Source organism: Cibotium barometz, chromosome 54 (genome assembly GCF_041138505.1).
Source record: "Cibotium barometz isolate CiBa-2024 chromosome 54, ASM4113850v1, whole genome shotgun sequence".
Taxonomy (NCBI): Eukaryota; Viridiplantae; Streptophyta; class Polypodiopsida; order Cyatheales; family Cibotiaceae; genus Cibotium; species Cibotium barometz.
In genome coordinates, this window is record NC_141099.1 from 39,718,547 (window position 1) to 39,743,721 (window position 25,175).

General features: G+C 45.7%; 1 pseudogene across 1 annotated transcript; it reads right to left on the bottom strand.

The window, feature by feature from the left end:
* Window positions 1-23,128: 23,128 nt before the first annotated feature.
* On the bottom strand, window positions 23,129-25,021 carry LOC147608147 (UDP-glycosyltransferase 85A1-like; annotated as a pseudogene). The gene is made up of 2 exons (XR_015264626.1): window positions 24,418-25,021; window positions 23,129-24,341 (listed from the first exon to the last, which is right to left on the bottom strand). The product of XR_015264626.1 is annotated as a UDP-glycosyltransferase 85A1-like (transcript).
* Window positions 25,022-25,175: the final 154 nt, after the last annotated feature.

Below are 25,175 nucleotides of genomic sequence, written 5' to 3' on the forward strand. Positions count from 1 at the left end.
GGCATGCCCACAGATGCGGTTCGACAAGCAGCCTCTGGGACACTTGCTCAGGCCACCGAGACCTCGGAGTGGCAGCCTGGACAGGGGCGTCGTCGAGGGAGATAGCCACAGCAGCATGCCCAGAGACCGATGCAGCAGCATCCACAGTCTCAGCATCACTGGGTTCTCGTGAGGAACAGCTTTGCTTCCCTCCAGGAGGAGACCCCTGTGACGATTGAGGACCAGGAGATGCCAGCACCCCCTCCTTCACCCCCCCACCCCCGTCCCCCCCTACCGCCTCACTTCCACCTTCGCCGCCTCCCGCCCCCGCTCCGATTTTGGCAGCGGCTTCTTCTTCACCCCCATTGCCCCCCCTCCTCCCCGCCCGCCTCAGCTCCCCGGGAGGCCCTGGCAGTCCCCTGGCGTTCACCTGCAGTCCGGAGGGCTCTGAGCACCGACCTTGATCGAGCACCGCAGAGGAGACTCACCATGTCGATTTAAGCTTCACACGGATATCATCTATCTGCAGTCGGCTGAGTCGCCTCAGCACTAGACAGCGCTCGGAGGCTTTTGATTACTCCTTCACATGACTCCTTCACACGGCTCCTTCACACGGCTCTTTGGAGCAGAGGGCCCCCATGAGCCAGCACCCATCCGAGTTCATGTAGTGATACCACCAGCCCGCGGGGAGGAGGCACTTGAGTCAGCCGTGGCCTTCTCGTTCCCTCTCTGTGGCCCATGCGACCGGAGTGGATTCTAGAGCTCGCTCTTAGCACTTTGAAGACTCAGCCAGTTGAGTTTTCCCACCATGTGAGCGATCTGGAGGTGACAGATGTGATAGGCTGACTATGGGAGTTGGCTCATTTTTTCTTGGATCCCGGGAGTGTGGATACCTTAGGGATTCGTCATTTGGTTGTTCGCATAGTGGCTGACTCAGCACAAAACCCTGGATATGTATGCATACACGAGGTTGCTTTGTCTAAGCGGGAGGCAGTCACCATGGGACACAGCCACCATTGGTGCCTGATCCATGATTCTTGCAGCACACCGGGTGGGCAGATTCGTAGCCGCTCGGATGGGGACTATTCTCCATCCAAGCTGCTTGCGAAGGCCCGTCGTATGGCTGAGACAGCATCCACCTCAGTAGGTCATCCACCATGAGGATCATCTCATGGAATGTACAAGGCCTTGGCGGAGCACATTATATACGCTATCGTGGTTGCTTGATGTAGGAGCTGGAGAGATGCCTGGTTGGTGGCAGTATTGATATTTTGATGATGCAGGAGCACCACTTGGGTGAGAGCAGGATCCGGAGGTATGGTTCGGTGATGCCTGGTAGATGGGACACCTTTTGGTCTACAGGGTTTGGCCCTTTGGGTGGACAGGGAGGAGTATGCATGGTCATTGTTGCAGATGTATGGCAGCAGGCCATTGTGGATCAAGGGATCATTGTGCCTGGTAGAGCACAGTATGTCATTCTGAGGATGCATGATGAGCTCTTGGGCGTGCTCAACGTCTACGCGCCCAACCATGCTAGTGCCAGAGCAGAGTTCTAGACCCAAGTTACGAATGCATTGCCAGAGGCCACACATTGGTGTGTCGGGGGAGACTTCAACATGCTTGAGGACCCGGCCGATAGGGTGGGAGGCAGTCATGTTACAGTGCACGGCACAGAGCTTGCAGCTTGGGAGCGATTTTGCATGTCACTCAGGATCACTGATGCATGGCAGCATGATGCCTTCTCCCGCTCTCAGGACAGTCTTAGTTTCTCTCGGTCGGATCACCGGCAGGGAGGGACTAATCTATCACGGATTGATCGCTTTTATGTGGGCGACTGGTTAGGGGAGCGAGGGGGCTCCATTGGCATTCTCGCTGGCACCTCATTTTCAGACCATGCGCCAGTTATTTTGACATTTGAGGAGCGGACACGGGAGCCCAGTCTGCAGTTGAGGATCCCAGAGAGGGTACTTATTACAGATCCTAGTCTCGTTGAGGACATTGAGAGGATCTGGCATGATAGTCAGTGCTCTGACCAGGATGCAGCAGGCCAGTGTGCCCAGGGACTCATCCAGCTTAGCTCTTTTCTGCACTGCAGCTTTGACACGGCTGAGAGAGACTCACGAGCGGGAGCATCGGCTGAGACGCAGCCTTGCTTCGCTTCAGCGCCTTCAAGAGCAGAAGCCTGCATGTGAGTGGGTGGCGTCCCAGCTGAGCCAGGCACACCAGGAGGTTAGAGAGGTAGAGGAGCAAAGACATGAGTTTTATTATCGTTGCCAGGCCTCTCAGTGGACACAGCTTGGTGATAGAGTGACTGGGGAGTTTTTTGAGATCACTGAACGCCGCCATGCTCGAGCAGGAGACCGTCAGCTTGGGAGGTCGGATGGATCGGTAGCTACTGAGCCCGGGGAGATCAAAGACATTGCCACTGGGTTCTATAGAGACCTGCTTTCAGTAGAGCCAGCCACCACTGAGGCTCTCGGGATGCTTGCAGACAGACTGTGTGGGCCCATGTGCAGAGGAGGGTCACAGATCGTATGCATACAGTTCTGGGTGAGCCTCTTTCAGAGGTTGAGCTTGCTGAGGCCTTGAGGGTCCTGTCGCGCCATAGTTGCCCAGGGGAGGACGGATTGACGCCTGCCTTTTTTATGCGCTATTGGGACCTTTTGGGACCAGGCCTCTGCAGGGGCTTTTAGTATGTTTTGGACATTGGGGTGATGCCACAGAGCTTTTCAGAGGGCTTGATCTTTCTTATCCCCAAGGGGGAGGGAGTATCATATGATATTCGGCATTGGAGACCTATTACGATCCTCAATACTGTCTACAAGGTCTTAGCAAAGGCCTTGAGTTTGAGGATCCAGCCCTTCCTGAGGGAGTTGATTCATGCTACCCAGATAGGATTCGTCAAGGAGCGTAGTATCCTTGACAACATTTTCACCTTCTAGGAGGCAACGGCCCGAGCTAGATTTCTTGGTGAGGACTTGGTCGTGATGCTTCTCGATTTTGAGAAGGCATATGATAGAGTTGATTGGGGTTTCCTAGAGGGCACTATGCTTCGCCTAGGCGTTGAACCAGGTTGGATTAAAGGGGTGGCGGCTTTGTATTCCATAGCTCGTAGTAGCCAGGTGTTGATTTGTAGGAGGACGGGGGCCGAGTTTTGAGCTGACCAGATCAGTCCGTCAGGGGTGTCCTCTCGCCCCGTTTCTATTTCTCTTCTTTCCTGAGGCTATGAGCATGTATTTGACGGCAGAGGAGGTTGGTTTGAGAGGACTCCAGCTCCCAGTCCGGGGGGAGGACCTACTCGACGCTGAGTTTGCTGACGACACGGGCTTATTTTTGCATGGCCAGGAGGCCAATCTTCTTCGGGCAGAGCAGTCGCTCCAGGTTTTTAGTGCATCTTTGGGAGCATTGATCAATTGGCGCAAGACAGTGGCCTTTTAGATCAGTAGCGCTCCCACTCCGGCATGGAGCCTAGACCCCGGTTTTAGATGGACTCCTCCTGGCACAGCAGTGCGATATTTGGGATGCCAGATTGGACTAGATTTGTCACTTGAGCAGCAGATTGCCCCGCTTCTTCTGAGCATTCGGAAGAAACTTTTGTATTGGAGTACAATTCGGCTATCCTTGGCTGGGAGGGTGGTGGTGGCAAATCAGGTGCTTTTAGCGACCATGTGGTACATTACGTCTTGCTGGATCTTCTCAAGCTCTTGTATCAGCCAGGTGTGCAGAGGCTGATCAGGAACTTTCTTTGGTCCGGGCGGGACGGTCAGTCAGCTCACGCAAAGGTTGCTTGGGCAGTTATTACATTTCCGCTGGCCTAGGGAGGCTTGGGCATTATAGATCCAGTCGATCAGAGCAGAGCCGTATTGGGGAAGCTTATTGTACGGGGGCTACTTCCAGGCGCTGAGCCTTGGAAAGAGCTTCTTTTGCAGCGGCTGCAGGCTCGAGCTCCCCCAGCAAGGGGCACTTGGGCACCAGAGATTCAATGGATCTTCATAGAGATGAGGAGGACAGGCCTCAATAGAGACTGGGAGGACAGATTTGCTTTGAGCATCCTGAGAGCTTGGGAGCTGCTGAGACCGGGGCTCTCTCAGAGACCTCCTTCTTGTGTTGAGGAGCATGCCAGACAACCGCTCATCTAGAGCCCAGTGGTTCGCACAGAGAGCAGGGTCATATGCTGGGTTCTCGGCCTCGTCTAGCCTGGGGACCTTTGGCGGTAGGCCCAACACGTAGCTTTGGAGACTGGCAAGCCTTTTGCAGTCTCCCAGAAGAGGAGATCCAGGTGGAGAGGCTGAGTCACTTCAAAGGGGGGTTGATTATGAGGGATGACATTCAGGAGGCACTCACAGAGGAGTGGTTCATGCCTCTCGAGCTTGTGGCCCTATGATGGATGGGAGCCTTTACACAGTTGGAGATCTTGATTACTGTCAGAGCTTGCACTGAGGATGGCCGATGCCTCTACTATGAGATTCAGGATGAGGGCAGACTTCAAAGAGTGGAGATGGAGTCGCCTTTGGTTGCAGAGTGCACCTTTCAGAGGATACGAGTAGTGGCCGCCGCTTCTCGGAAGTGGCATATTGACCCAGACCCTGCAGATGTGCTCCCGGATTAGCGCATATGGGCATATGCAGCGCGCCCCTTGGCCCGGCTACTATAGTGGGACCCTGGGGAGTACGAGTGGCATGATCCTTATGCATCCCTTGAGGCCACAGAGATCACCTTTTTCCAGTATACTGTTCGGCTGGGGCGGCATATTTTGACAGCAAGGAGGATGGTCTCTCTAGTTGTTGCAGCGGGGCACTGGCGGCTACAAGGACTCTCACAGGAGTTCCTGGAGGATTTTTGGGCCCGACTTTGGGCTAGTCGACAGGCCCGCAGGATCTCGACTTTCCAGTGGGCTGGTCGCCCACCCACAGGGGCTCAGCAGTTGGACCTGGCTTGTTTACAGTGATCTTCCAGTGGCCTGTGTCGTCCGATGCGGCCACCCTATGGAGACACAGACATTGCCTATGGGATTGCCCTCAGACGGAGCAGATTTGGCTGCAGATGCTGCGTATTCTGGCCCCCCCTCTCTCCAGAGGGTATGTATATGTGGGGTACCGCTGCTTGGTCGACTTCGTCAGGGCCTGCTATGTATGTATACGTTGGGTGCCGCTGCTTGGTCGACTTCATCAGGGCCTGCTATGGGCTATGAGACGGAGCAGGACAGTCAGGCCATCAAATTCATTAGGGGCCAGCCTCGCCTTATTCCTTCACCGGATTTCTCGTTCGCCAGCTGGACACAGGAGAGGGATCTACGATGGGAGCTCCTCAGCAGCCTCACCATCTGGTTCACCTGGAGGGCCCGGTGTTTCAGGGCCTTTGAAGGGAGACTGGAGCCACCAGCAGAGACTGTACGGGGGATTTGGCAGGAGTTGATCCACACCCTGCGAGGACAGTATGACCGCATCCGGGGCGACTCGCGGATGAGGCAAACTTGCGGTGCCAGGCCTTTCACACCACCTGGCGCAGCGGCCCCTTCTATACCCTACACGTGGGATCCCCCCGTTGGCATTACAGGCCACCTGTTTGGCTTTCCCCCCCTCCTATTGTATGATTTAGCCCCTCAGTTCTTTGTACTGATGCTTGTACTTTTCAGCACACCTAGGGAGAGTCTCCCGGGCTGCCTTGCTTTTTTGTTCACTGCTCGGTTTTTCTTGTGAGCAGGAGAGGATCTTTTGTAGCCCTTCGGGCGTTTTTATATAACTAATGGAAGGATCTTTTCTCGAAAAAAAAAGCAGTGCTATGTTTGCAAGATTAGCTACGTCTAGCACAGATGCAAGTCTTAAGGGCATAGCCATCACGGAAGTAGGGCAGGTGCATGGCAGACGTGGCTGCAAGATAGTCAGACGGTGCAAGTGTGGTGCTTGGATGCCTGTTGAGGCATTTGTGATTGCCCAAATTGGGCACTTGTATGTCCTGGCTGATTTGTGCTCTAGTTCGATGTGCATTCATGCTTCTTGATGCGTATTGTGAGCTTGCATCATTGTATGCCACCATGAGAGGTGTTTGATCCTCTTTTGCATAGTGGTTGGATGCCCTCTTTTGTGCCTTAGTTCTGGATGCCTTGTATGCTTTGTCCGAATGCATTGTTGAATTCTGGATTGATTTGAGCCAATTGTATGCCCAGTTTATGCCTCTTGTTGGATGCCTTGTTGATGCTCGTTTGTGCCTTGGATAGCTCGTGCTTGAGCTAGGCTACCGTGTATACTTTGAAAGTCGGATAGGCTTGTGTATACTATGTGAGTATCGTTGGATACGTGGTCGCCTATTGCACATGTAAACAAAGTGTGTGATCTTTGTTTGGTGCCACTTGAGCATAGTTGGATGCACGTTTGCATCTTGTTCGTCATTGTAGATGAAGTGGGGGTTCTTTCAGATGATACAGGGGAGACTCTACAGGATTTTTACCAAAATTTCTGTGTGCGTTGGATGCTTTGTTGAGCTAGCACGGTACTAGTTTTATGATCCGTGCGTGGGTCATTTGTTGAGCATCTTGCATTGTTGGATTGCATGTTTCGCATCCATTCTCTTACACTTTGGACGTATTTTGTTCAGGTGGGAGACTTGACAGCCACCCTACTCTCGGGTAGGAGAGTTTATTGTACTCGGGCAGTGTTGCTATTTACTAGAGTGCGTTGAGGATTCCGCACTGTTGGTAAATCAAACTCAAGAGGACTAAAATGTATAGGGGTGATAGCATCAGTTCACATGGTGAACATAGGAATAGAGGTGTGCTTAAGAGTGTGCTAGTGTGAGTGATCTAATCTATGATGTAAGGCAGTATGCCCATGTGTGTGTAGGCTAGAATCTAGGAGAGTACAAGTGTGGTGTGGAGAGAATCGTGGAGTAATCAGGGGAGAGATTATAGGATCTGGATTCCATCTCATGGATCATCAATGATGTCAGTTGTAAAAAACTCTTGCTTATATATTCAGGCTCTCTCATGAATAAAGTACATTGTTTTTGTGTGCCTACTATTGCTTACATTGTCTCCATTGTAACATGGTATCAGAGCCACAATGGCCTCCCTAAACCCAAACCCTTTCAGCCAGAGAGAGCCTTCATCAGGGCGATTTCAATGATGAAAGCAAAGTCTGCTGATTCTACTGCTGCTGCCCGCATTTTGGCTGCCTCGTTTCAGTCTACAACCTGCAAATTCTCGACATAGGAGGAAGAGGTCGACATGAGCTTCTAGGAGCAGCTGGGCGACTTCAAAACAGCTGGGTGACTTCTAGGAGCAGCTGGGTGACTTCAAAACAGCTGGGCGACGTCTAGGAACAGCTGCGGGACTTCAAAACGAAGGCATTCAGCAAGTATGAACTTCAGAAGCTGAGCATTCAGCCTGCATGGAGAAAAACCGATCGTAATGCTGTTTTTTCTTGCTTCAAGACACCCAGGCTGCTTCAAATCGACATTATTCAAAGTGTTGCTGTTCCTGCTTCTTCCCTCTAGCAGGGCGACATCATTTGCTGCCCATCCATGCCCTTGAAGTCAAACAATGGAGAGAGAAGTAATGCTGTTCTTGAGTATGTCATTGCATTTGGAAAATATTTAATTACTGCTGTATCAAGTTATTTTCAAATGACAAGCTCCTGCTGTTCATCTAATGAGGCGTATGTAAAGAAGACCAAGTCGAAAAGGCGAGCCAAGTATCAAGTCAAGAAGACACCAGCCAAAAGACTCTGGGAGTATCAGACAAAGGAAAAAAAACCATTCGGATATCACTATGCCAAAAGTCTTGGTTTCTTAGAGTTCCTTGCTATGAACATGCATTTGTATGAGGATGGTGATTTCTTCTGCCCCAAAGAAGACTAGTTCTTTCCGTTAATTCTTGGGTGTTTGTTAGGAACTTTAGACATTGTTTTCTTGTTTTTTTTCTGGTCAAGATGCCTTCAAAGGATAATGATTTAAGCTTCAAGTTATCTGGAACTTCATTTCATACATGGCAAACTAGGATCAAGTTGGTCCTCATGAAGAAAAGTTTATGGAATATTGCAAATGGAAAGGAGAAGAAACCTCGAGATCCTGCTCAAGCCAATGCATGGGAAGTTCATGACGACAAAGCACAAGCCATAATTAAGCTGAATTGGATGACACTTACATCCATCATGTGGATGAATGCAATAATGCCAAGGACACCTGGGATGTTCTGAATCACTCTTTGGATCCAAGTCAAAGAGTTCTAAGTTTGGACTTCTGGTTGAATTTTTTCGTCTTGAAATGAAGCCTCAAACCTCACTTGCTTCTCATTTAAATTACATGAAAAGTCTCTTGACTCAACTTGCGGGTATTGATTTACGCATTGATGAGGATGTCTCCATTGGTGTATTACTCAAATCTCTTCCTAGTCCTGAATATGACAATGTTGTAACAACCCTCACCAATATGCCGGATCCGAAACTAGTAGAAATTGAAGCTTCTTTGCTTGAGGAGGAGAAGAAGAATAAGTTCAAGCAAGAATCTCCAAGATCATCTATAAGAGATGTACTGTACCACAACAAGGGATTCTCTGGCAAAGGGAAATACAAATATAATGACACTATCATTTGTAACTTCTGCCACAAGCCATGCCACAAAGAGAAGGACTGTTTCTCAAGGAAGAAAGCTCAAAGGGCCTATCTCGTGCATCACCGACAATGAAGAACATGCTGAAGAAGAACAAGAGCATCAAGAGGAAGTACAACAGAATCTCAGCATGGAAGTGAAGAAGAAGGGGGCCTCCAACACTCCTTCAACTTCTTTTGATGACCGTCTGTTTTGAATAAAGATGTAACCCCTGCACATTAACCTCAGCTTGATATTGTATACCAATCCCAAAGGTAAACTCTTTGTATGTCATGGCTAAACCTCTGACCCAAGTCTCCTACACCTTCCACACATCTGAAAAACCACGTCCCTGCATTGGTCATGGATGACCAAGTCATGTCATGCCTAAACTATTGTACATTCTGAGTTTGAGAGGGGGTGTTGGTAAATCAAACTCGAGGACTAAAATGTATAGGGGTGATAGCATCAGTTCACATGGTGAACATAGGAATAGAGGTGTGCTTAAGAGTGTGCTAGTGTGAGTGATCTAATCTATGATGTAAGGCAATATGCCCATTGTGTAGGCTAGAATCTAGGAGAGTACAAGTGTGGTGTGGAGAGAATCGTGGAGTAATCAGGGGAGAGATTATAGGATCTGGATTCCATCTCATGGATCATCAATGATGTCAGTTGTAAAAATATCTTGCCTATATATTCAGGCTCTCTCATGAATAAAGTACGTTGTTTTTGCGTGCCTACTATTGCTTACGTTGTCTCCATTGTAACACGCACTAGTGCTCAATCTTGTCCATTTGTTTGTGCACAGTCATGGATTTGGAGTGTGCCCACCATGATGTTGCCAGGGTTGATGGTACAGATGAGCTTACATGTACAGATATGGCTATGGTTGAGATGCCTCATGTGAGAGGTAGGTCTCGTACTCATTCTCATAGAGGTGTTGTCTGTTGGCATTGTGGCAGACGTGGCCACATCAGACAACATTGTTTCCATCAGATTAGACAGCAGCAGAAGCAGCAGCTTCGAGACTCGCACATGGCAGATGCTTCTAAAGCACAGGTTGTGCGTGATACCTCTTATGCAGTCACTACTAGTCCTCGCGCATTGTTTCAGAGATTCTTGTGGGATATGGATGCCTTGTTTCATGCTATCCCGCATAGGGATTGGTTTAGCACATATTCAGCTGTGAGACATGGTTGTGCCGACATGGACAGTTTGGGTGGTGATGTAGCAGGTATTGGTGATATACACCTAGTATTTGCCCATGGTGGATGGTGCTTTGTGACGTGAGACATGTGCCGAGTATGACGCAGTGCTTGGTGTCTACAACACAGTTGCGAGATGAGGGTTATGTGTTAACGCATACAGAACATTCCTGGAAGATACATAGGGCTTCGCTTGTGATAGCGAGAGGTGCCAGGTCTGGCACAGAGTTCCCTTTGTATTTTGCGTATTCTCGAGATGGTAGAGTCTGTGTGACTCCATTACCATGCAGAGAGGCTGAGACGAGGACAGTCTCCTTCCAGGATGCATTGGCATTTGATATTCATTCTACAGTTCTACCATTGTTACATGTGCAGACAGAGCCCGAGGTGCATTGTTTGTCCAGTGTGGGACATGTTGAGAGCAGTGCTTGCTCTATGGATGCACCACTGGGGCAGTCATAGGACGTGACAGAGGTGCCAGTGCATGATATGTCTATTGATGGACATGTAGAGCAGGTTAGCTCTATGGATGCATAGGGCAAGTCATCATTTGTGATGGCGGAGATGACTAATTTGGATGCTGATGATGCATCGGTAGTACAATCATTTCTTGACATGCTGATGTCAAAGACTGATGCTTGTACATCAGAGCATGATGATGCATTTGACATGGATCCAAGACATATGCGAGATATGCATGTTTACATTGGTCACTTGGATCCCCACTCTATTGTTATGGTAAATTGGGGTTGTGTTGAAATTTGGGGTTTTGGTAAATTGGAACACATCAAAATTTGACATCTATTGTTAGGAGTTTTAAGCCAAAATAGGCTAAAAATGTCATTTGAGGTATTAATATTATTTGGATCTCTTCTCTCCCTTGAACTATCATTCTGAGTCAGTCCCTCATTTCTTCCTCCCTTTTGAGAGAGACAGTGGTTGCTCCTTAACCTTTCTTGACCCGCAGATGTCCGCTTTTTGCTGCTCCTTGCTTGCTTAGACATCTGTTCATTTTCTATGGCAAGCGAAAGTGGGTTGAAGCGGGCAAGGAGTATATCTCGTGAGTGGTTTTGTATAACATCAAGGACGACAAAACACAAATTGGGAGTAGAGAGAGAAAAGGAGAGTTGAGAGTAGATGAGAGGATTGTAGAGAGAGAGATAGAGTGAGGCTACGCAGGCCAACAAGCTCATAGTAGAGAGAGAGAGAGAGAGGAGACACATGCACTAGAGTACTCTCTCTCTCTCTCTCTCTCTCTCATAGAGGATTGTAGAGAGAGAGATAGAGTGAGGCTACGCAGGCCAACAAGCTCATAGTAGAGAGAGAGAGAGAGAGGAGACACATGCACTAGAGTACTCTCTCTCTCTCTCTCTCTCTCCAACACCCAAACATATAAGAGACACATGCCCTAGGGGTGAAGCAGGGATGCCCGCTATCGCCCACCCACTTTGGGCTGTACATTGATGTCGTCTCTCTGGTTATGTAGACAGATTGGGAGGCCTAGGGGCATGCCTGGTGGCAGGGGTGTTGATACCCATCTTGTTATATGCTGATGATATTGTTCTAATCTCATACTCTCCGGAGGGATTACAGAGACACCTGGATGCATTACAGGCTTTCTGTGTAGATAGAAATCTGACACTGAACCTTCGAAAAACCAAGGTTATGGTGTTTAACACCACACAAGCATGGGTGACGAGATCAGAGCCTCAGTTCACTTTCCGAGGGGAGCTGGTAGAGTACGTCAGGTCATATATCTACTTGGGAGTTACTTTCGCAGGACCGCGTTTCTTCCTGAAGGAGGCAGCATCAGCTAGACTAGCTTGAGGGCATGCAGCCTTGGGGGCACTTGAGAGGCAGTGTGCACACATATAGTTTCAGGAGGCACGCACCAAATTGTGGTTATTTGATACGCTTCTCACATGACCCTCCTATACGGAGCTCCAATTTGGGGGCCCAGTATACATCACAGATCTCAGAGAGGGACAGATGAGGGATGGAGGCAAATGGAGAGACCACTGATTATGATTATTGCCCGCATGATTTGGAGCAAATCATCAGTACCACATGAGATTGTTCGGGCTGAGCACCAGTAGTAACCGAGGCCCTATTCCAAGTAGTTACTGTGAGGTGAAAAAAAGAAAAAAAGACCACGCCTCTATAGCCCTTCACCTCCCAAACTTTGGAAATACTAACATAACGGAGGCACCACCAGCCACCGGCTGGAACACTTCTCACTGTTCACCACCCACCCACACTAGAAAGATAGCTCAAAACCACGATAGATAAATGATCATCCAGCAAAAAACATATACAGCACCATCCACACTGTACAAACTCAGTAATTACACCAAAAACCAAGACTCTGGCCTAGATTTACTGCCAAGGGAATTCACCCTTGCGTCTGACAACCAAGCCTCTGTCTCTCGGTCTCTGTTTCTCTTCAGAGGGTGCCCCACCAGCAACCCTCAACTTCCTCTGTAGATTCTCTCCACTTATGGTACCATCCCTTCGCACCTATCTTCAGCACTACCAGCCACCTCTGTAGCTGCTTTACGTGCCAATCACTGCACCAGAGCCACAACTAGCGGAGCAAACAAGTGCCAGGCGGAAACCATCTATAAGTCACCCGCCGACTCACCACTCTCCCTTCGCTTTTCCTCTGCCTGCACTGCGGTTGTGCCAACCCAAGCTCTCTGCAGCTCTCCCGCTCGTCAGCTTCAGCAGCTCCCTGCTCTGTTGGCTCTCTCCGCTCACTAGAGAGGTCTCTCCAACCACAAGGCGGCAGCTCCACCTTCTCTACAGTGCCTGCACAGCAGCTGCGGTCTCTTTGCTGCTCCAGTCACCAGCCCGTATACTCGTTGTATTGGCGTCTCCCAGCTGCCAACTTCACCTGCGCTACCAGCTTCTCTCTCACAAGGCAGCAACCCCTTGTATCACCAGCCACCGTAACCCCTCTAGGCGGCTCCCCGGCCGTCAGCTCCTCGCCAGACCTTCACGTCTGTCCTTTGCTGAATCACCCCAGCGGCCTTCGTCTACAAGGTGGCTGCCTTCCCTTCTGCGCCTCTTAACAAAACCAGCTCATCGCCTCCTTTCTCAGGCGGCAACTCCACACTTTTCATTTTCTCTCCACGCTCGCCAACCTTCTAAACGTCTGCTGGCAGCAAAGCAAGGCTTCCACATGGTCTCCATAATTATTGGCCACGTTATATCATTATATTCTTTATTTTAAAGCTTCAATTGGATGGCCACAATCACCCTCTCATTACCTTGCTTCATCTGAACATGCGGCGCCCACACAACATTCCTTCCAGATGCCAGAACTTACCCAAACATGACCAGAGCTGCCCACGGCCTTCCATCAGTTGCACCTCATTTTACTAAAATACGACCATTACAATCGGTGCCATGCACTGCCGGCCATCATCACATTCATGCTAAAAATGGAGTGCCATCTCTGCATCCAGATCAGCCCAGATTGACCAACCATCATCACATTCGGGGTTCCTGTAACACTTTCACGTGCAGGCATCACCATCAGCTCGTAAAAAAAACATAAAACCACCCACTCTGTACATTTACTAGGGCATTCAAGGCAAAGCTTATTCACAAACCATGCATCACATATGTACATGGACTCAAAACACTTTTCAGATTTTTACCTGACAGTTACCTTTTTACGACGGCTATGGGAGCTCCCACAGCAGAGGTACTCCCGATTGGCATTGACCTCATCCATATAGTTGGCAGAGGATGGAGATACTCATTGCTGGTATGCTCAGATGAGATCATGGTTTGACCTACATGATTTGCGGATAGAGGCACTACCACCCTTTCAGTACAGTCTGGATTGTCCATTTTTTGATCTCACCCGCTCACAGCAAAACCACGTGATCACAATGGATATCATCAGAGTGGACACAAAGAGGACATGGACTAGCCCCCTTGAGCCCTTAGGCATGAAAATGGCTCATTACAAGAGCCATTTTCTACACCTCTCACCAAATGATTTTATCACCCGCTAATCCAGACCTCATCACACCAGTTGCGAATTGAGATAGGGCGATATGTGCATCAGATCTTGGATGATCGCATTTGTCAGCTATTCTACGAGGAGGTAGAGATAGAGGAACGCTACATTTGCGGATGTACAGTCTATTATGAGATCCGAGGGAGATATCACTGCCTCTTTCGAGAGGGTTTTGGGCCGTTACATAGGGTCATGGAGTTTGAGGGGATCAGAGATGCCTGGGATTGTTTCTACTTGAGGTCAGGAGACACAAAGAGACCCTCTTGGCAGACAGGAGGCTGAGCCATGATGTACCTAGATAGAGGACCCTGACAGATTTCTTCGGCACTAGCACAAGCAACCTAGCCCACACACCTCCTGATACCTCCTCCATTGGGCCATTAGGGCACCGACCATGCTCCCAGGGAGTCACCATTGAATAGAGCAGTAATCTTATGTCATGCTTGTCGGCCATGCCCACCAGGATCCCAACCACGGCATCCTCACCATCGCCAGATCAGAGCCATTATTGCTTGCCATATTGGAGGCGCCTACCTCACTTCTACGACCTCTCCATTCTAGACAGCCCCCCATGGCGGAGATACTTGATCTAAGGAGAGGGTAACACTTCAACTAATCAGCATACATGGATCTACCTGATATACATTTTTCAGTATTTTCTACTAAGTATCATCTCGGAGTCTTACAGCTCTGTTCTTATATAACTGTAGGACAATCAATTTATTGTACTTTTTAGTCTCATTTAGTTGTTCTCTTTGATGAGACACCAACTTCAGATGTACTCTTAGTTTTGGTCTCATAGGCCATTATGGCCTCTTAGAGACATTAATATATCATTTCATTTCTCTCTCTCTCTCTCTCTCTCTCTCTCTCTCTCTCATACACAAGGCAAGACAAGAGCTCTCATAGCACAAAGGGGGATTATGTCTTTCCATTATGAGAAATTACCTTATATATTTGGCCCTTATTCAGACTTAGGCACCCAAATTTTACTAACTAAAGCCTTGGTTGGCCAGTATCTCATAATGTACAACATTTATAGTGTCGTTACATAACACTTATTATTGTCCTCAATGGGAGGAACATCTTTGTTAATTCAAAATGGGATTGACAGGATGATATATGCATATTACTCATGCGTATAGAGTATGCATACTCAATGCATGCATAAAGAGAGCATGCTTTATGTATGCATGGCTCGGGGGGGTCACTCGTATAAATATGTAAGTATCACGTGGGTTCAACAGAAGGACATTTTAAATATTTAAAACTTACAGAAATATATTTACAGAGGGGATTTATTTATTGTATTTTGAAAAAAAAATACAGATTTTAATCGGAAAGGATATATTATATTCACTCAAAAATTCACAGATAAGGGACTTTTTAAATAGGCCTTGAACGCACGTGATATAGAGGATTTACATATAGTGACCCCCCCGAGATGCATGGTCTCTTTGAAAGCATGCTCTCTTTGTGCATGCTCTATGTATAAAGAGAGCATGCAAAAAGAGTATGCATGCTCTATTTACAAAAAGAGTATGCATGCTCTATGCATATTATTAAGACATGGTATAGAAGGGACTTGCAAGGTGAGAAAGTGCCTTATAAGGTGTTAAGGCACTTTCCTATTATCCCTAGAATCCAACACATGTTTAGATGCTCATTCATAGCAGAGATGATGACATGGCATGCAACAAATTACTCAAGTGATGGCAAGATGAGGATCCCAATGGACTCACCGGCATCACAACTTGTGGAGACAAAGTGGCTTCAATTCAAAGATGAGCCTTATCTCACTTACATCATCTTGGCTTAGCTATGGATGTTAACCCCTTTGCTATCAAATACACATCATGGTCCATGAACAATTGTTTTGGTCAACTAGAATTATATCCTCCCATGGTTGGCAATTAATAAGGGACATATCTTGCTTTCTTTTCTAGTACCAGGAAAGCAAAAGTTGAATAACATGGATGTATACCTTGCATCACTCATAGATGACCTTGAGAATATTTGGAGGGGGATTGAAGTCTATGATGTGTCTCATCCTCTACACCACCACGACACTATGGTGAAGGGGATTTGGATGTGGAAAATGCATGACTTTCCTAGAAATTCCAAGTGCTCAAGTACATTGCTTCCTTTGCTTATGATTTTTATTCAATATCTGGTTATTTGTACTTTTTAATTATACTTTTTAATATAATAATACTTTTAAAGTGTAGCCACAAATAATAATTTTATATTATTTTAATATAGGGCTTACTTCTACTAGTGGGTACCATACATGTCTAATTTGTGGGCCCTCACTTGTATCTGGGCAGCCATCAAGCATAAAGAAAGTCATATATGACAAGCACCATCGCTTCTTTCCCCCCACTCATCCATGGTATATTCCATGTGATGTGGAGTCACGTGTGATGTGACCACAACAATGTGATGAGCATTTAAAGAGGGAAGATAATCCTCCACCCGTAGGGATGAGTCGTCACTCAATCTTTTCTTGTCTACCATATTGGTGTGATCTGAAGATAAACCATCTACTAGATCCAATGCATATTTTTATGAATTTATCAAAAAACATTTGGGATCATTTTAACTTCTCAAAGATTGATAGCAAAGGAGTGAGAAATGACTTGAAGGCAATCAATTGCCTTCCTCGTGCATGTCCATATGAGGATGAGAGTGGCAAGATTATCATTCCAAGCACATCATGGAGACTCAAAAAGAAAGAGCAAGAGAAGGTGAAGAGTGTGATAACCTCTTTTTGCACATCCATGGAAGTTATGCATTCATTAAAGGGTGTATTCAAAAAGGCAAAGAAGAAAGGGATGGAGCAATTGTATGGCCTCAAGTCTCATGATTGGCATAATATGATGCAAGTAAGTAATATCACCTTTTCCTCATATACATATTTATATATTCATGCTTGCATATGTACATGCTCATCCTCTTATTACATGTATAATTTCATCCTACCAATTGCTATTTTTGGATGTGGTGATAAGAATGTGAGATTGCCTATCTACAAGATGGGAAAAGTTGTGAGCTATTAATTAAACTTTAACTCCTGTCATTTTGTATGTATTTTATTCTTATGAGATTCTTATGTAACCGGCCCTCTTATTGTTATATTTTGATGAATGTCTTGGTTGCATAGATTTATATCAGTATAGGAGATTTACCCCTCATGCATACCGGCCGCTCGTCTAAATGCAATAGAGGTCTATGCTTGATTGAAGAGAGCTTCCCCCAAACAATAATCACTTGAAAGCTGAGATAAAAATGAAGAGGCACGCTTAAGAAGAAGCACAAGAACAACAAGATAAAATGAAGCAAAGAAGATAACTGCAACAAGTGTATGAAATCTAGATACATAATATGGCTATCAAGGATGAAGATTATGTGGAACCTATGGAGATTTCTCTTGATCTCTTCCCATAAAGAATGGCCCTATCAACAAAACTACCTTAATTGACTCTAGAGCAGATCAAAATATATTTTCTTTTGAGTTGTGGTCTGCTCAAATCTGAGCTTACACCAATTGATATGTCTTTGTTCTCCACAATGTCTACATCATGCCCTAGACACTTGGTTGTTAGCATCTCTATCCAAGGTGTTCTTTTGCAAATGAAAGTTCTATGTAGCAAACCTAGGTGAATCTGCATAAGCCATCATTCTCGATAGATAATGGATGAAAAGGGCCAACTATACTATGAATTGGAACACTCAACAATTGAGTTTATGAATATCTAGAGAAATACTTCAAGTCAAGAATTTCAAAAAGGTCCCAATTGTAGCTCCGTTCTACTCACTTGTTGATGAAAGCATATCCAAAGTCACAAAAGTATATTGCTAGGAAAATCCCAAAGTTACAAAGCTGACAAGGTCACAATAGTGGAAAACAATTGAAGCCAAGTGGATTCCTAAAGAGACTACCTCAAGCATACCATACACTATCATGGATGGTGTGGTTCACTTGGTTGATGAAGTAGAACTTTGTGGTGTGCCTAATAGTATATGGATGTTCTTCCTTGTTGAAAGGTTTATGAAAACCTTAAAGGGTTTTGTAAGACAAAGAGCAAGGCCAGAGAGGAGCATGGGAGAGGGATTGTTGATGCAAGGGTCTCTTGTATATATCATGGGCCACCTCTCTCAAGTGTACTCTACCATGCCAAGATTATGTACTGATGAATAGGGCAAGGGAATGGTCTCTAATATCCTATAATAAGGAAAAGGAAAGAGTCAAAGGATGGATGAAGCATTGAGAAAAAAGATCAACACATTTTTCATCCTCCATAGTGCCTTAATGGGGAGAAGTGGATCCAAAGATACAAAGAAGCTAGAAAGAGGCAACAAGAGGAAAGGAAATCTTTCAAAAGAGCAAAACAAAGGGCATCCTACCACAAACACCACCAAATGAAAAAAATCAACCTTGAATGGCTATATGAGGCACTTGCATATGCTTCAAGCAATGGAGAAGAGGTGATAAAGGATCTGTGGGAGTATGCATGAAGGATGTGACTCGAGTAATTAAACTCACTTGAATATAATCTTTGATGCAATTTTTATTTCTATTTGATATGCATATATACGTATACGTGGAAGCATCCTAATTGTAACTCATGTTTTTACTATAATTAATAGTATAAGGTGTACATTGCAATGTAAGTCAATATTAGATAATTTGGGGAAAACCTCATATTTTGGGAATCAATCACTCTATTTAATTTTGGATATATCTTAAAAATGCCAAGTCAAAATTTTTCAGAGATTGTAGATCTGTATTCTACTCTTGAAGATCATTTCAATGATATGTCACATGAGGGGGTTTTAACAAACTTTTGGACAAGTTCACCATGATCCCATTTTTCAAATGGGAATGGGATTTTTGTTGTTAAAGAGGACACATTTTGCGTTGAGTGTGTTAATTGTAAAAGAAACACATTTGATTAAAGTATCATGGCAAACTAATAGAGAAAATAGACATGACACAAACATCATACCTAAGTAATTAGATTATTGTGGAACCATTCAAGACATCATAGAGTTCGGGTTTATATATTTTACTATCTACATCTTTGATGTGAAGTGGTTCAAAGTGATATGTAGTGGTGCTCATGCAACTATGAAGAAGCATTCAAATGGTTTCTTTGCAATTGACTCCACAAAGATTTGGAGAGATGAGAAAGATACTTTTGTGCTCCTTGAACATTGTGAGGAAGTATGTACCAATATTTAAATAAAGCAACTTACTCATGGAATATTAAAATGGGCTACTTACTCATTTTTTGTGATTTTCTAGGTTATTTTTAAACCCGATCGTATTGATCCAATATGGTGGTATGTGATTCAAATCACCCCACAATCCATCCACACATTTCAACATTAAGAATTCAAGGAGGAAGTGGATGACAATGTAGTGGATGATGATGATCATGAAAACCATGACAATATGGAGGGTGTAGATCAAAGAGAGCAAGTTGAAGACCAAGACAACATGGAGGAAGGTATACATCAAAGAGACAAAGATTAATTGGGCTCGACAATGGTGATGATGTAGATATAGACCGTGAGATTGATGATGGCTTGGATCGACTTTCTATTGATCTCTTACTTGAGCTAGACATTGAACATGATACTCAAGTAGATTTTCTACGAGATAGGATTGATGAAACATATCAGATACATTTGGCATAATTCAATAATTATATTGGCCTCCTTATTTTTGGATTTTGCAAGCTATTTATACAAAATGAAGCTGGTTGTGTGCGTTTGTGTGTTGGTGGGTGCTGGTAGTGTGCGTTTGTGTGTTGGTGGGTGCTGGTAAGAGAGATGCAGGGGGGAGAGAGAGAGAGAGAGAGAGAGAGAGAGAGAGGTTGAAAAGGAAGAGGATGTGTGTGCCAATCTTGTAATTTTGCAATCTTGGGCATTCCTTGATGTATTGACCATGCGTAGGCTATATAAAAGACAAAATGAAGGTATGAACCCAAATTGTTGGTACCAGCATCTTTACTAGCAAAACAATATCGCTAAATACTAATGATTTTTAGTAATATCTAGCAATTTTACCAAAAAAAGATTCACTAAATACCAATGATTATTTCATTGGTATTTAGCGCTAGTGAGATCATCATTTAGCAAAAAACGCTGGTGAAATGCTAGTATTTTTCACTGGTAGGCCTCTATTCCCTTGTAGTGCTTTATGCTGACCCATGTGCTGGACACTTCTTCACTTCCATAGAGCCCTCTCTCTCTCTTAGCCTTCACCGCACAACTCTCCAAACCCCTCTCACATCCACTATGCAGACTCTTCTCCCCTCTGCTCCTCCAACACCCTGACACACCCCTACGTTCTTTAATCCTTGTGTTAATCCGACCCTTATCACATCAACAGTATGAACATTTTATTGAACTTGATGTGTAAATCACTCTCAATATATGTTTATATTTTTGAATTAAAAGCTTTAATAACATATTATAAATGTGTTCTTTTAATGTAAAAGTGTATTTTTCATGTTTTAGTTTTAGTTTTTTTTTTAATAGGGAGGGTGAGGAGGTGCAGGGGGCAGGCTCGTGGGATGCACCTAAATATATGTAATTAATTTAGCATGTGAGTCCACTAGAAGGGATTTTTAATTCAAAATTTTAAAGTAATTTTATACAAATACATTTATAGAAGGGGTTTTTTTAATCGATTATGAAAAAACCCGTAAGTTTATAAAGGAAAAGCGATCATTTTATTCATGAAAAATTCACAGATAAGGGGTTTTGTAAATACTCCTTGAATGCACGTGATAATAGGGTTTCTTAGTAGTGCACCCTCCGATGGGGGAGGAGAGAATAGGAGAGAGAGAAGCAGATCTGATCTATTTTTCTCTCTTATATTCTCCTGTAAGCATTGAGCGGTAATGGCAAAGGAGCTTTCAAAACGCACTATTGCACTCCTCTTCACCACTGGTCGGTGCTTTTAGCATGCTACCACTAAAATGTGATGTGTTTGAGATCTTAGATGATTCTTTAGTCATGGGCAATGCTCATTCACACACTTTAAATTACTTAGGCAATGGATTTTTTGACACACTCCAAGGGGAAGGCAATAATTAAAAATTAGCTGCTTTGACCACTAGCAGGGATCATACTTATTCTCCATGGAGTCTTGCACATGATCCCATGGTTGGTGGGAACTTAAATGCAATATCACCATTATATTGCCTAGGAATCTCTTGGACCTTGATAACCTCTTTAACATTTAACAAAATCTTTGTTAATGTTTTTTCGTTCTTCGTGCTCCGAAGGTATCCAAGATGCTCTTACCCTCTCCTCTTGTTGCAAATGTGGATGAGGTTGAGTTTTGTTCTAATCTTGTAGGGGGTTGTAAAAATCTATCATGTTTGCTTGAGTTGGAAGTCTTCTAGGCAAGCTATCTAAGATGGCTATTGGTTGTGGGCTTGAGATTAACGAAGCATCAACTATTGCGAGGTAATTGCTTAAAAGAGAGCCTTTAAGTATATAAAAATTATCCCCCTGATGATTAGAGGTAAGCTCTAGTGGGACATGGAACTCTTGGGACCCAATATTTACTATTGCTTGTTGCAATCCAGAGAATGACATGGGGGCTACTTATTCTTGTAAGAACTTTGCGCTCACAAGAACTCAACCATTGGTGAAACATAGATTCTTCTTAGAAGATGGTAAGGACATTGGGAAGCTTATTGTGAAGAGAAGTAAAAAGAATGTCACAACAGGTACAAAGTACACACCAAATGAATAGTGATTAACACCTTGAAATTTTATTGTGTAAGTAATTCCGTCATTTGTATTAACAAACTCTTACAAACGAAACATGTATATTTACATGTACTTTAACAAAAAAATAAATAGATACATGAAATTAAGAAGAATGATAAGCCACTCCCATGGAGAGGAATCATGGATGACATCTAAGTATTGAACGTTTGACTACACAATGAATATAAACGTATGCATCATATCCTGCACATGATCGATGATAGTGTGATGAGAGGGTGAGAAATGATTGTGTGAGTGAGAAAGAGCCCAATTTTTTGCGTACACTACGGAACAAAAGAGAAAGAGGCAGAGATCTGATCTGTTTTCCCTCGACAAATTTGTGCTAGCTACAGCGTGGCTATAAACACGGTTATATCTACGGCTATGCATGCGGTTATACTCATAGCTATATGCACAGATGGAACCGCATGCATAGCCATGTGTCCCCTCGACAAATTTGTGCTAGCGACAGCGTGGCTATAAATGCGGTTATATCTACAGCTATGCATGCGGTTATACTCATAGCTATATGCACAGATGGAACCGCATGCATAGCCATGCAAGAAAATTTTAGAACTCTAAAATTCCTTTGTTATGTGGTTGTGGATGTAGCTCTACTTGTAATCAATGCGACTTTGCAAGTTAGAACAATCATGATAAGTTTTGGTCTCAAAGATTCCAAGAAACTCCTGGAGATTACAAGAAATTAAGTGGATCTGGGCCAATCCACTTTTTGGATTATGTTTATAAAAAGGACTTGTCTTTTGTAGGTATGCCTCTTGTCTTTTCCAACATATACTCATGCTCGCTCGCTCTCTCTCTCTCTCTCTCTCTCTCTCTCTCTCTCTCTCTCTCTCTCTCTCTCTCTCTCTCTCTCTCTCTCTTATTTTATTATAATTTCCAACATATATCTTATTGGCTAACTAATGGCTCTTAGTATCTCTGAAAATTCAGAGCTCCCAAATGACTGCACTAATGAGGGATTTACCTCCATCGATATTTTTTGTTTTCAATACGGAAAAATCCTATGGATTCAGATTCCTAAAATTTGAGAAGCGAGACCATATATCATCTCTGAGGAGGCACAAAAGGATGAGAACATTGTTGCACATGCCCAAGAGGATGCACATCCCTCCCCAAAAGCTTGTGGGATGATGCGCACGAGCCTTAGCCTTCCTCGTGTGGGTAGCTACGTGTCATTGTCTTCTGACAGGGTAGAAGATAGACATGGGCGACATCGAGGCCAAGGCGGGCAATGAGGGGACTTGAATGGAAATTGTACATATAACTCTTGAATGGAAATTGTACATATAACTGGTACCTTTGAAGACCGCATCACGAGAAGTAGCAAGAGGTTGACAACAATAGAGGACATCAAGAGAGAGATTATTGGGGACGCAGCTGAGATGAGATGACAGCAAGAGAGGAATTGCTGTGGTTATGAGATGAGATGACGGTTATAAAAACCTTCATTAAATAAGGTTGAAGAAACCTAATAATACCTTAGCACTTTTAAGGTTTTCCTATTACGCCTCTTACACAAATTAATGAAAAAACATTTCTCCCTAGTTATCCACCCCTATTTGATGTTTCATCCTTGTATGCCTCCTTAGTACTTTTATATTTGATGTTTCATCGTTCATTGCTAGAAAACAATCGAAGGCGGGCCTATTATTACAGAGGGCATTCTCTCGAAGATAGGCCTATTGAGAACATCCCCTCAAAAGAAACCAATCATCTTTCCTACGTCGAGTTTCAAAGAATGGATGTTTGTCTTATCTGACAAGATTATCTTATGTAATCATGCCTACCTAGGAGAAAGCCTTAACGACGGCCTGGATGTTGCTGTGTGATGATCCTCCGGGCTGCAAGCTGCGGAGTGCGGCCTCTCTGAACTTGCTAGCATTCTTCCGCAGCGTCATTCTTCCGCAGCGTCTTACCCTCCTCGCCTTCCATTGCAGCCCTCACCATCTTCTCCACCTCGCTTCGTCGCACAAGGCCATCTTCGGCTTGGAACCTGAGCCCCACCTTCCATTCCTCCACCACAAACTTGGCGTCGAGCCACTGGTCCGCGAAGTAGGGCCAGCAGAGCATGGGGACCCCTGCGGAGATGGCCTCGGTGGTGGAGTTCCATCCACAGTGGGTAAGGAAGCCGCCCACGGAGGGATGGGAGAGCACGCGGAGTTGGGGCGCCCATGACACTATGTAGCCGCGGTCCTTGGTATTTTCTCGGAACTCTTGTGGGATGCTGGAGGCGTCCGCCACGAGGTCTGGGCGAAAGGCCCAAATGAAGCTCTGCCCACTGGCTTCCAGGCCGGCAAGCAGCTCCTCAAATTGCTGGTTGGAGAGGAGCGTGATGCTGCCGAAGGAGATGTAGAGCACGGACTGTCGCGGCTGTTCATCGAGCCACTGCAAGCAGTGGTCCTCTTCCTTCCACAGGCTGGTGCTGCTTTCCCCCTCCAATTCCTCGATGAGCGGGCCCACTCCGTAGATGGCGCAGGGCCGTCGCAGGTGCTGGGGCATGGCTTGGAAGGCCGGGGCCTCGAGCTCCTCAAAGGAGTTGACGACGATGGTGTGGGCGCTCTCGTAGGCTATCCCGCACGCTCGAAGAATGGCAGGGTAGGATTGCTCCGTGTCGTCCACTACATGCTTCATTGATGGCATGTCAGCGTTGCGCAGCGCGGGAAGGCCTGGAAGGTCCTTGCGGAAGAGATCTGCTGGCCTCTCTCGATGGATGCTGGCGTGCATTGCTGCCAAATATAAGTGATCAGACAATGACGATATAACTAATTGTGACTGGAGCAACAAAAGGAAATTTTAGCTTACCGTCTTCCAAGGGGATGAGGCCGTTGTGGATGTGGAGCAGGAGGAGGTTCAGGCTTTGGCTGGACGGGAACATAACGATCCTCGGGAGGTTGAACTTGTCAACCACCCTCTGTGCCGGACCGGACATGAAGACGTCGGAGATAACACACGTGACAGGGGGGCCTTCCTTGTTGATGTGCTCCACCAGCTGCGCGATGGGACCACTTAACCCCTGCATCGCCTCGAGGAAGTCGGCCATACTCATCCGGAAATCATTGGCCAGGTCCAGCCCCTCGACAGGTATGCTAGCTCGGCGTATATTGCTGGGCGGCTGCGCTTGCTTTCCATCTGCGTGCTTGGCAGGCGGGTGCGGCTCCTCCTCCAGCTGGATGATGCGCTGGTGGATGGGGTCGATGTTCACGAAGGTGATGAGGAAACCATGGGAGGCCAGCGTCTTGCAAAAGCGCATGAGCGGGTTGATATGGCCTTGGGCGGGCAAGGGGATGGCTACTGCGTGCGGCTTAGTTGAGTGAGCGGCGGCCATATTGGAACTGGCTGGCTAAGGTAACGTAGACAGTGATGAATTATTGCTGCAGATCGAGAAGAGGTCTCTGCGCAGCTTTGATTTTATAAGCGAGGGCAGTATCCGGTCTCTACTTAACGTCATGTCCTCCATCACGAGAGAAGGGAGTCTATAATTTCTTAATCGTTTCGAAGTTCGAACGTCTTTCTTCATCCTACTTCTGACGTCAGGCCCTTCATCACTAACGAATCTCCCG